Genomic DNA, 12,858 nt, shown 5'->3' with positions numbered 1-12,858 from the left:
CCCATGACCGTACTACGTGTTTTGCGTAGGAGTAGTCCATCTTGCTCTGCTATAAGATCTTTGCTTCCATCGGCAGCTGAGGAAACACAATCTGATCAGTCTGAAGAAGGGTTTCGGCCCGAAACGTCGCCTATTTCCTTTGCTCCATAGATGCTGCTGCACCCGCTGAGTTTCCCCAGCAATTTTGTGTACCTGCCACAGGCAATGATGGTCCAATTCTACACGGCCATCCTACGATGAATGTGATATAGATGTATATAATCATATAACACACACAATACGATATGGCCATCGTAGAGTCTGTCCTCATCTTCTCCATCATGTTCTGGTTTGGCTCAGCCACCAAGCACCTCATCCGGACAAGTGCAGCGAATCGTCCGATCAGCTGAGAAGGTTTTGGCTGCAACCTTCCCTCCATTGATGAACTGTACACTGCAAGGGCCAGGAAGAGAGCGGGTAAGATCGTCTCTGACCCCTCTCACCCTGGACACAAACTCTTTGAATCACTTCCCCCTGGAAGGCGACTCCAGACTGTCAAAGCTGCCACAGACAGACATAAAAACAACTTTTTTTCCACGAGTAGTAGCTCTACACAATAATCAAAAATCTGTAGCTTCCTTTTGCTCTGGTATTTTATTTAATTCACATGTTTAATCAGTAATGTTCTATTAATAAAGTTATATGTGTCATTCCTATATGAGGACAGACTCTACGATGGCCATATAGAATTGGACCATCATTGCCTGTGGCAGATTGTGTTTCCTCAGCTGCCGCAGGAAGTACATCCTCTGTCATGATGTTACGTGCGGGCGGAGCACCAAGGCAAATTCCTTTTATGTGAATACTTGGCCAATAAACTTATTCATTCATTCATTCATTCATTCATTCATTCATTCATTCATTCATTCATTCATTCATTCATTCATTCATTCATTCAATCATTCATTCATTTATGCATCTTATATAATTTTGATTTTTCGTCTTTAAAGGAAAATGGTTGCAAATTAATGTTGTGTGCAAATTCACTCTCATTTATATGATTAACAATGGTAATTAATTCATGTTGTTTCAGCAACAATAATAGGTGACAGAATGTTGCGAATGCTGCAGATACTGGGGCACAATAAAAAGATGCAGAGTTCTGGAGTAACTCAGCAGGTCGGACCCACTGAGTCACTCCAGCACATTGTGTCTTTGAATGTGACAGAATGCTTTTTAGTTAAAATGTTGATGTATCCCGATGTGCGTAAGATTACATTTCCTGCGTGCTGAGTTATCAGAGTCGCGTTGGGAGGGTGATGGAGACCAGACATCACACACATCCACGGGGTGAGACCAGCTGGTTGCACAATGGCCAGGCCAGCATTTGCAGGCTTTATACAGCATCTCATGTTAGAGGATTGTGTTAGGGAGGCAACTTGACAGAGAAATAGAAATGTGTAAAGGGCCTGTCCCACTTAGGCAGCTTCTTTTGCGAGTGCAGGCGACTGTCACAGTCTTGTTGAATCGCCGAAAAGTGAATGTGTAGAAGACATCCTTCAACTATGTAGAAGACAAGCTACAACTATCTACGGCTTATCGCCGATGCATTCGTGACAATTGGCGACCCAATAGTGGGGACTGAAGACGACCACCTTCATCGTACAGACGACTACACCCACGACATTAATTTTTCAAACATGTTCTTTTAAATTCAGTATTGCTTGTTTTAATGTTATATTTATCGAGATGTATAAAAATAAAATCCTTTTAAATGCAGTGCATTTGAAGTGCTTGTGTCTGTTTTCTTCATCAAAATAAATGTGAGAAGTCAAACTTTAAATACAGTGCATTCCTTCCTTGTGTGTGTTTCAATGATCTAAATATATGAGAAATTAAATATGAGATATAAGTGATGACATGAGGGACTACTATGAAAATGAATGATATTCATACATCAATTTGTGATTATAAAGTCTGGGATTTCCTGTATTGGTAATGAAACATACAAAAGTCTTGTAACAAACAAATGTTGATAACGACCTGGTGGGTGGTGTTGAGGGTTGTGCCCTGCCGCTGCGCTGAAGCCTTCTCCTCGGAGCCATGTCTCACACCGTCTGATCCACTGAAAGCAAAATTACGCAATGACCGAACACTGGAATGACAGCGCATCAGGCGCTGCTGTTTACATACCTTTTTTTTCCACAATGAGCCAATGAAAATGTCCGGTCGGCAAAGGCGATTAACTAAGACTATCTACGACTACCTACGATTACCTACAACCCCACTACGACTAGACCCACGACTACAAAAGTATCAATTTTCTCCATGTGACTAAAGCAGTGTACCATCATGTACCGAACCCAAATACCACCAACCCTGGTCATGTGGCAAATAAAGATTCTATCTATCTATCTATCTATCTATCTATCTATCTATCTATCTATCTATCTATCTATCTATCTATCTATCTATCACAATTTTTGGTCGCAGAAAAATGTTCAACATGTTTGAAACATTTCGGCGGCTATACTGAGGCCACGACTGGTTCTCAGAATACGGGATCTCCTCCCGACCATGAAGGAGACCACCTGCGACCATGTGGCGATCTTGTGGTGAGCGCAGAGTCTCCTGCACTCGCCAAAGAGGTTGCCTAAGTGGGACAGGCTCTTAATGCCCGGAGTAATAATGCAAATGATATTGTTAGTTCTTTGTAAGGTGAGGGGGGCAAGATTTATGGTGGGGGGGGATGGGGAAGTTTTAGTAGGAACCTGAGAGGTAACATCTTCATGCACAGGGTTGTAGGTGTGTGGGATGAGCTGCCAGAGGAGGTAGTTGAGGCAGGTACTATCGTAACATTTAAGAAACATTTAGGCAGTACATGGATTGGACAGGTTTAGAGGGATATGGGCCAAATACAGGCAGGTGTGCCTAGTGTGGCTGGGACATGTTGGCCAGTGTGAACAAGTTGGGCCGAAGGGCCTGTTTCCACACTGTAAGACTATGACTCTATGACTTTAAACTACAAAAGAAATAAATAATTGATGGAATATTGTTTAGGCAAAAGTCTTATCCACAATCACATTTCTATGCAAAATAGCAACAAGTCTATGCTGTGCACTTCATTCAACATTCTGCTCCATAGATGTGATGACAGGACAATACGAGTCCCTGCTTTGTAAAATACTTAAAGATAAATATATTCTTCCAAGTGGAATTGATAAGAATTTGAAGAACGTTCCATTAAAGTTCATCTTGCAAAGTGATGGATTACAACATATATCATTGGGAAACTGTTTGGTGTCAACCCTTTGGTATCAAATGAATGCAGAGCCCAGAAATTTCCAAGAGTCGGAATAAAGGCTAACAAGCAGCTGTTAACTAATTGAGACTTTTTTTAGATAGTTTATGAAAGGGGAAAGAAAGTAAACTCTGTGAAGAACAGCTCAGTTACTGGCAGCACAGGCTTACCATCAGAGTGATCAAAAGTTCATTGGTGAAGAATGTTGTGGCTATTGCCATAAGACCAACAATATTCTTCCGAGGTGTGAAGGGAATAAGGAATCTGATCTATATGGGTCCGCAGCAGACTTAGGTAACCCTCTAGGAGCGGGCATAACCTTCAATTGTCTATTTTACATCAGTCTCTTCTGTAAATTATGTTTAGTTCATATCATAATTCATATTATGGATTTCTCCTCAAATTATAGATGACAAAATTAATGCAATTTTCAACTGAAGAGTACAAAAAAGTATCTTAAAATGAAGTTCATGGTGATAAGTGATAGGATCAGAATGAGCCATTCGACACATCAAGTCTAGTCTGTCATTCAATCATGGCTCATCTATCTTTCCCTCTCTACCCCATTCTCCTGCCTTCTCCCCATAACTCCTGACACCCGTGCTACTCAAGAATCTATCGATCTCTACCTTAAGAATATTCATTGACCTGTCCTATCCATGTACCTGTCTAACTGTTTCTTAAATGGTGGTAGCTGTGTGGAATGAGCTTCCAGTGGAAGTGGTGGAGGCAGGTTCGATTTTATAATTTAAGAATAAATTGGATAGGTATATGGACGAGAAAGGAATGGAGGGTTATGGTCAGAGAGCAGGTAGATGGGACGAGGTGAGAGTAATTGTTCGGCATGGACTAGAAGGTGGCCTGTTTCTGTGCTGTAATTGTTATATGGTTATATGGTTATAAATGTTGGGAAAGTTTCAGCATCAACTACCTCATACGGCAGCTTGTTCCATACACACACCACCATTTGTGTGAAAAAGTTACCCCTCAGATTCATGTTAAATCTTTTCCCCTTTATAATTCCGGTCCAAATCTTCCTCCCCCCTAGTCTGGTTCAGTCAAACACCGAATACGAAACACTGGAACCAACTCTCTTTATTGTACAACACCAATACAAGACCTAGGCCAATACCGCGGGTCTGATCCTTGTCTCTTTGGAATAAGGATTAACACATACATTAACTGACAGTTCTCTAATCCAATCACAGAACATCACATATCATAGTTTCGATAAAAAGCACTTAGTGGGAAACAATTCTACTAAAGTAAAGAAACATTATTACAGGTAAAGTAAACAGTTTGGGTAAGGCCCCTCTCCTTGACAAATCACAAGTAGCGGCATGAAGATCATGCAACAACATTATTGTAACCCATCATTTCCCAACAAATCCCAAGCATGCATTTGCAACGGGACCGAGCTCCTTCTGCAAAACATCATACATATTAACAATTAAAGGCCATCTGGACATCAATCTCCATTCAACCCCTTCCCAGGCCACAGGCTTTCTGGAGCCATGATCCTCAAGGTCTTTGCAGCTTTTGCAAAAGATGACAACCAGGTTTTAAAGAAGCAGAAATCCTCCGTTTTGTCAAGCACCCAAAATGCCTGGTATTATCAACTGTATCTTAATTGGTGCATGTGACATTAAATGTGAACGTACTTGAACTTGATAGGGAAATACATTATTTAGCGGAAAATACCTATGGTATCTCAAATCGAACTTTCCTGATGTTAAAGAATTTAAATGCCTATGACTATATGGCACAATTTGTGTGTGATCCCTTTTTATTCCTCGACCGGAATGCCTTTGATGAAAATAATCCTTGTCACAACTCATTTAATTCTCAACTACATTCCCATAACCAAGACAAAAAGCCCATTCTGCATTACATTAAAAAGGTCACGCATGGGATCAGCAAAATACGTACATAAATGTTTAAATATAGTTGAATAACAAGATACAGTTTATCAAATGCCTCATGATCAGCTTGAAAGAGCAAGGTTTTTATTATATAAGATACACCATTGTACTTGACATATTTGCTGTTGCCACAGAGGGTGGGCAACTGCAATTGAGAAGTAGGATTGGCAGATGTGAAATATATTGCACAAAATAAAATGAAACACAATATACTGAATTACAGGACCTTCAAAGTGAATGGCAGGGCTCTGGAGAGCGTTGTAGAGTGGCAATGTTACAACATTTTTAGATTAAAAAAATCAAGTCTGTAATTTATCCCATCAGATAAAGCATAAAAAGAAGTTTAATTTGACACCTAATTCACTTTCATATCTTCAGTATTCAAAAAGTTATGGCTTTTTCATACTCGGAAAGTAGCATCTTGTTCCCTTTTGCTTTTCCATTGACTGAACACAAAAGCTGTGATCGAGGACAGTCAAAAGCCTATAACTTTCTTAAAAATTAAGAGAACTGAAATAAATTTTCAGTTATTATAGATTGAAGCATTCTGAAACAAAAATGAAACAATCTTACTTAGATGACTTGAAATTAAAGCATACTAGACCAAGTGCAGACCCGTTGGGTCTGCTCCCCCAATGGTGTGATCCCCCAACCCAATATTCCACCATGCACCCGTCTCCTCCAATGGAACTGAAGCCGTTCCTAAATGTAAGATTCCAGCACTCCCCTGCCTCCCTCAGCAGTGGATTTAAAAAAAAATCCAATTGCACCTCCCCTGCCTGCTGCAGCAGTGAAAAGTTCAGAGTGTTCCTGTCTTGCAACTTTGTTTCGAAGTGTGTTGGAAGCTGATAGGAAGGAGCAGCCGTCAACGAATCAAAAGGCAGAAAGGCAGCCAGACGGCAGCCGGGTCAACGAATCAAAAGGCAGAAAGGCAGCCGGACGGCAGCCGGTCGGATGGCGCGAGAGTTTTATAGAATAATAGATAGATAATAGTAAGATTAAACGAGAACTTACCAGTTTGAAGTTTGATCTGTATTTTATGAGGAGTTACGATGAGGGATTATGTGAAGAAGCCGTTCAGCACGCATGCGCGGCATACTTCAAAGCAGCGGTGTGGAATCACAGATAGACACAGTTATTGAAATAAACATAGTAAAGATAAGGAGACATCAGTTTATGAATTTGACCCATATTATTGAGGGTGGGAGCGGAGGGCACGTAATCCCTCATCGTAACTCCTCATAAAATACAGATCAAAATTCAAACTGGTAAGTTCTCGTTTAATCTTACTATTTTACTTGGGAGTCACGTGAGTGATTCCGTGAAGTTTTTAAAGCTCTATGATTTCAAACCGTGTACCAGTTATTACTACATCACTGCCGAAGTCTTTGAGGGAGGGAGTGTGTTATCGTAATCAACCAATGAATCTGTTTGTAGAAAAACACAATGGTATTTTTTAACAATAACAACAAAGAAATTAAATTGCTCCCCTGGGCTTAAATTAAATATTTGCAGTCTGGAAATCTTTCCTGCAAATAAAACAGGTTTTGCCAACGGCTTATTATAAAATTTCTGAACGGTCTTTCGCCCCACCATCCTGCTGTAGCCAGGATGTGGTTTATAGGCACATCCATTCTTTTAGCCGTCGACGTGGATGCTGCCCTGGTGGAATGAACTTTGTACATGTTAGTTTTTATCCCAGCAGCTTTTAGCACCTGCTTGAGCCACCCCGAAATGGCTCGTCACCCGACCATAAGGTTTTTTATGACTGACCCACAAGGCTTTTCACCTCCCTCGAATATTTTGGTTGTGTCTATGTAGGATAATAGGGTCATGGCACATAACCGTGTTTCTGGCGGGTAAGCCCGGAATTCCACGACTGGATTAGGTGTTCCTGGTCTGCTCTGTTTGACCGTTCCCTGGACAACGACAGAGATCTGGTCTGGAGCTGTGAGCATGGTGTCCAGTCGCAATAGGTGTAGTGACTGGACCCTCTGTGCAGCTACAAGTGCCAACAACATGTGTGTTTTGAGCATAGATGGTTTCAGGTTGAGGGATCTGGCTGGTGTGCATCCCCTGAGGTATGTCAGGACCACACTGACATCCCAAATATGGGTGTACCTTGGTCTAGGGGTTTAGAGTTGTAAATACCCTTCATTAGATTGACCACCAGCTGGTGGGACCCCATGTCCTGTTGTCCTGGAGCTGGTTTTGAAATAGACAGGCAGGGCAATTCTAGCTGTGTTGATGGCTCTGTAGCTGAAGTCCTTCATCGTGGTGAAGGTTCGCCAGGAATTCCAGTACGTTGGTAATTGTAGCGGTTGAGTAGGTGGTCCCTGTATCCAAGCAGTACTTCTCCCATTTTTTGATGCTGGACAAGTGCTGTTTTTCAGTGGATGTTCGGAGGGATGCTGACATGGTGTCGATGGTTTGTTATGATAATCCCAGTCCCAGAAGTGGTTTGTGCAGAATCTGCAACCCAGGAGTTTGATTTTTTCATGGCACGGGTGGCTTGTGCCTGACACTGGGTGTTAATAACTCTGGTTCACTGGGGAATACCATCGGAGTTTCAACAACCATGTCATGGAGTATTGGGAACTATGGCTGTGTAGGCCAGTCGGGTACTATCAAAATACCTGAAGCAGAGTCCATTTGTACTGTGCGTAGTCCCCGACTGATGAGGCAGAAGGGAGGAAATGCATAGAAGAAGAATTTCCCCAATCCAGCGTGAACGCATCTACCGCTGCTGCCTCAGGGTCTGGTTCCTAAGTGACATACATAGGTACCTGGTGATTTAGCCTTGATGCAAATAAATCGATATCTGGTGTGCCATATTGCTTGATAACTTTTGTGAAACATTTTTGGGGGTTTTTAAACATCTATTCGATGTTGTCATTAAATTTATGTGACCTGGTGTCTGCCACTGTATTTAGCTTACCTGGCAGGTAAGTTACTGATAGCCAAATATGTCTTTGGACACACCATTGCCAAATTGTGTTGACCAACTTGTTGCATGATACCGATTTTATGCCGCCCATATGGTTAATGTAGGCCACCACCGTAGTATTATCTATTTGTAACCGTACATGCAAGTGATGCATATGCTTTTAAACCATAAAAAGTCACCCAAACATCTCTAGATAATTAATGCCCAGTGTAAGTGGTAACGATGATTCTGGGTTAGTCCATCTACTACTTGTGCTGGATATAGAGCTAGTTGCTCCCCAGCCTTGAGCATTGTCATCTGTTTGGATAACTGACGTAGGGTTAGTGATAATAATAGGCTGAAACTATGTCAAACGTTTTTTGCCCACCACTGTAGTTCTGATATTACTTCAGTGGGTAACTTAATGAAATGATCAATAATGACCTGTATGTCGTTTTTGGTACAAAGGTCCGAATTATGTAGCCGGAAATGCTGCTACCATTTTCCCAATTACTCTGTTACTTGTCGAGTAGTTGGTAGTTTGTTGACCATTAAATTGTTGCATGATTGTGCCAATTCAACTATGTTGTCTCTTAGCAATGTTACAGTCACGTAGACTGAATTAATTATGAAGCCCAAGTAGTCCATGATAGTGGATGGCTTCAACTTAGATTTATCTGGATGTAAGACAATCCCAGGGTTTCGAATAACTGTTTGGTAGCTAAACAGCTAACAAAGTCAAATTCATGGTCTTGCCTACCATTTAGGATATCATCAAGATATGCCATGACAATATGTTTTTGTCTTCTGAATATTGCCAGAGTTGGTTTTAGTGTCTGGGTGACACTCTTGGGCTGATGTGAGCCCATTGGGTAACGCTTTAAACTGCTATAGCTGCCCCATCCAGGTAAATTTCAGGTATCTGCGATGATCCTAGTGAATGGTACTAAATAGTAAACATCTTTAAGATGAATGCTTGCCATGAAGTATCCTTTGGAATTTAGTTGTTTGGCAGTAACAACCGGTTCCATTTTGAAATGTATATACTTGACAAACATATTTAGTGAAGTTAAGTCAATGATGATGCGACATCCACCATCTTTTTTGGGTTTAGTGAATATATTTGATACGAATTGCAAGGGTTCAGGTTTTCCCATGATACCCCTTAGTAATATTCTCACCAGTTCAGCTTGTCCTTCTTGTTCTTTAACGGAGAGGGGAAAATACCCTCTGGGGTGAATGTTGACCTGGTGGCAATTTTTCTAGTATGAATTGTATTCACTAATGCCATTGAGTATATACTGATCACTCGTGATAGACTCCCATGTGTTAGTATTACTCTATATACTGGTAGGAACCAGACCCACCTACCTCCATGGTTATGGGTATTCTTCTGTTTCCTGCCGGTCCAACGAGTGTTGCACGTCGTCTGACGTGGCGGTGACATTGGGGGGTGGCACATTTTCCATGGGGTCCGCTCTGGGCCCTGGTCTAAAGAAGACTTTCGGTGATAGAATGCGGACCCCGAGCTTTCATCAGTCCCATATGGTAGACGTTGTCTGATGGACGCGATAGGGTGCTGCTGCGCAGGAATTACTGTTTTCGGTTACTCGTCTTGGCCCTGCCCTCATGAGCCGAAAGTTTTGTAAACCTCGTGCATGTCCTTCATATGCTTTGTGAGGTTTTTTCCCCCAAAGAGCAGTGGGGCTGGCTCAGTGACTGGGGTATGCACACCCCCGCAATGTAGGATTTTATGGCAGGTCTTATGACTTGTTTACGAAGGTTGTGGTCATCTCCGTATTTGTCCATGGAACGAGGAGAAATAACGATGTGATGGCTGTCGTCAGGCTTTTAACGGCCTCCTGCATGTGGGGTTTCCACGTAGCTGTCCACCACACCTAGCAGCTCTTCCTGTTCCTGCACCCCTTGCATACTCCCGAGATCTTCAGCCATTGCCCCTGTTCTTGACCAGCCCAGTCCTGGTCACCAAAGCTATCCTCTGGAAAGGAGGAAGCAATGGACAGTGCACAAGGCACTGTGGAGGGAATGCCTGACCTCCCTCTGCGAGAGCGCCCCTCCTGGGGTGCACCTCGCTGGAGCTCCCGACAAGTTCAGCGCTGAAGTCATTTTAAAATCAGCTTCTAAAGCCGTCAACGCCGACAACGGGGTCGGATTTCACATAGGTGACAGGTATAAGAAAGCCGTTCATTTTTATGTATAAAAGTGTTTCACATTTTAAGTTGCGAAACGGTGATTTAATCCCCATACGATCCGGCAGTATTTTTCATGCAGATATGGGGGTCTAAATCACCGCAAACCACAACATTCCAAATGATCGCGTTCCAGATAAACCCACTCGCATGTTGATTTAAATGGCCATTAATTTGCAGGTATTAAACATTAAATTCCTTCCATTTGGCCTATAAATCCATGACAATGAGATTTAAAAATTATGTTATATTGTGAATTCTTGTGTGAATGTTATTTGGACACTTAGGCTATTTGAATATGTTAATCAAGTCTTAAGAAATTGATAGGTGTATAGAACTAGTAATTGAATTTTGTAATTAGCTACAATTACATAGAAACATAGAAACATAGAAATAGGTGCAGGAGTAAGCCATTCGGCCCTTCGAGCCTGCACCGCCATTCAATATGATCATGGCTGATCATCCAACTCAGTATCCTGTACCTGCCTTCTCTCCATACCCCCTGATCCCTTTAGCCACAAGAATTCCAGAGATTCACCACTCTCTGTGTGAAAAATGTTTTCCTCATCTCGGACGTTTCAGGCCAAAACCCTTCTCCAGTCTGAAGAAAGGTCTCGTCCGGAAACATTACCCATTCCTTCTCTCCAGAGATGCTGCCAGTCCTACTGGGTTACTCCAACATTTTGTGTCTATGTCCTGTTAAATTTGTTTGTGAGTAAGTTTGCAGTAGAGTTGGGGAATAAATTTGGTGATAACATTAAAATTGGAGGAGTTACAGACAGTGAGGACGGCTGTAAGAAGATACAGCGAGATAAAGAACGCTGCAGGAATGGGCAGAGAAATGGCAGATGGAGGTGAGGTGTTGCACTTTGGGAGGTTGAATGTAAGGGAAGACTACACAACTAATGACAATGCCATTAACAGCATTGATGTGCAGAGGGATTATGGAGTCCAAATTCATAGCTCATTGAAGGTGGCAGCACAGGTAGATAGTGTGGTTAAGAAGAAATATGTTATGCCTGCCTTCATTGCTAGGGGTATTTAGTATGAGTCAGGAAGTCATCATGCAGGTCTATCAGATTTAGGTTGGGACGTGCTTGAGGTATTGTGTGCAGCACCACCATGAAACCTACTACCTGCCCCCTCGACACCGTCCCCTCTGCCCTCCTAAAGGACGTCATTACAACAACTGGTCCCAGCATCCTCGCCATCTTCAACAGCTCTCTGGCCACTGGCACTGTACCTACCTGCTTCAAGCATGCGGTGGTCCAACCACTCCTGAAAAAACCTAATCTCGACCCCACCTTGCCAAGCAACTACAGACCCATTTCTAAACTGCCTTTCCTCTCAAAAGCCCTTGAAAAGGTAATTTTAAGTCAACTTATACCTTACCTTCACCAAAACACTATCTTTGAAACTTTCTAATCAGGTTTCAGGGCCCACCATAGCACAGAGTCTGCCTTGTTGAAGGTACACAATGACCTACTGCTCACCGTTGACTCCGGCGGCTGTGCAATTCTGCTCCTTCTTGACCTCAGCGCAGCATTTGATACTGTCGACCACAACATCTTAATTGACTGTCTGGGGTTGGTATTGATGGCACTGCCCTGAGCTGGTTCATCTCCTACCTCAAAGGTAGGGGTTTCTCGACTAACATAGGCAACTCTTTCTCCTCCCCAGCTAATCTCTGCTGTGGGGTTCCACAAGATTCCATCCTTGGCCCCATTCTCTTCTCCCTGTATATGCTCCCCTTAGGCCAAGTCATTGAAAGGCACGGCATTTCCTTCCATTGCTACGCAGACGATACCCAACTCTATCTCCCCCTGAAGCCCAAAAACCAATCAAATCTGTTTAACCTTACCTACTGAGGTCATCCTTCTCGGCCCCTCGGACTCAATCAAATTGATAGCAGGCAGCCTTGGAAGCCTTACCCCACTACTCAAACCTCACGTCAAAAACCTCGGCGTGATAATTGACTCAGCACTGAAATTTGACAAACAAGTCAATGCCGTGGTAAAAGCTAGCTTCTTTCAGCTTCGGACGATAGCTAAAATAAAACAATTCCGCCACTTTGATGACCTGGAAAAGATCATCCACACATTCATCTCCTCCCGCCTAGATTACTGCAACTCTCTTTACACTGGCATCAGCCAATCTTCCCTGTCTCGCCTGCAACTGGTCCAAAACGCCGCAGCGAGACTCCTGACGGGCACCGGAAAAAGGGACCACATCACCCCGATCCTGGCCTCTCTCCACGTGGTGGACCTCTGGAATGAGATGTTTTGAGAAGAACCAGTAGTCATCAGCATTACATACTTGAGATTAAATCCCACATTTCGTGTCAGCTGCTATAATAATTATAGAATTGCTGCAAGCAATTAAAGGGATTGGATGAAATCCCAACTGTAGCTAACATTGCTGTGTACAAAAGACTAATTGTTCTAGAATATGTAAGCATGATATCACTGTGTAGATCATGTGCATATCATTCTGTGCACGTATGTCATCTGAGCGGAGTCT

This window comes from Amblyraja radiata, chromosome 27, assembly GCF_010909765.2.
Source record: "Amblyraja radiata isolate CabotCenter1 chromosome 27, sAmbRad1.1.pri, whole genome shotgun sequence".
Lineage (NCBI taxonomy): Eukaryota > Metazoa > Chordata > Chondrichthyes > Rajiformes > Rajidae > Amblyraja > Amblyraja radiata.
Note: the sequence above shows the minus strand (reverse complement) of the source record.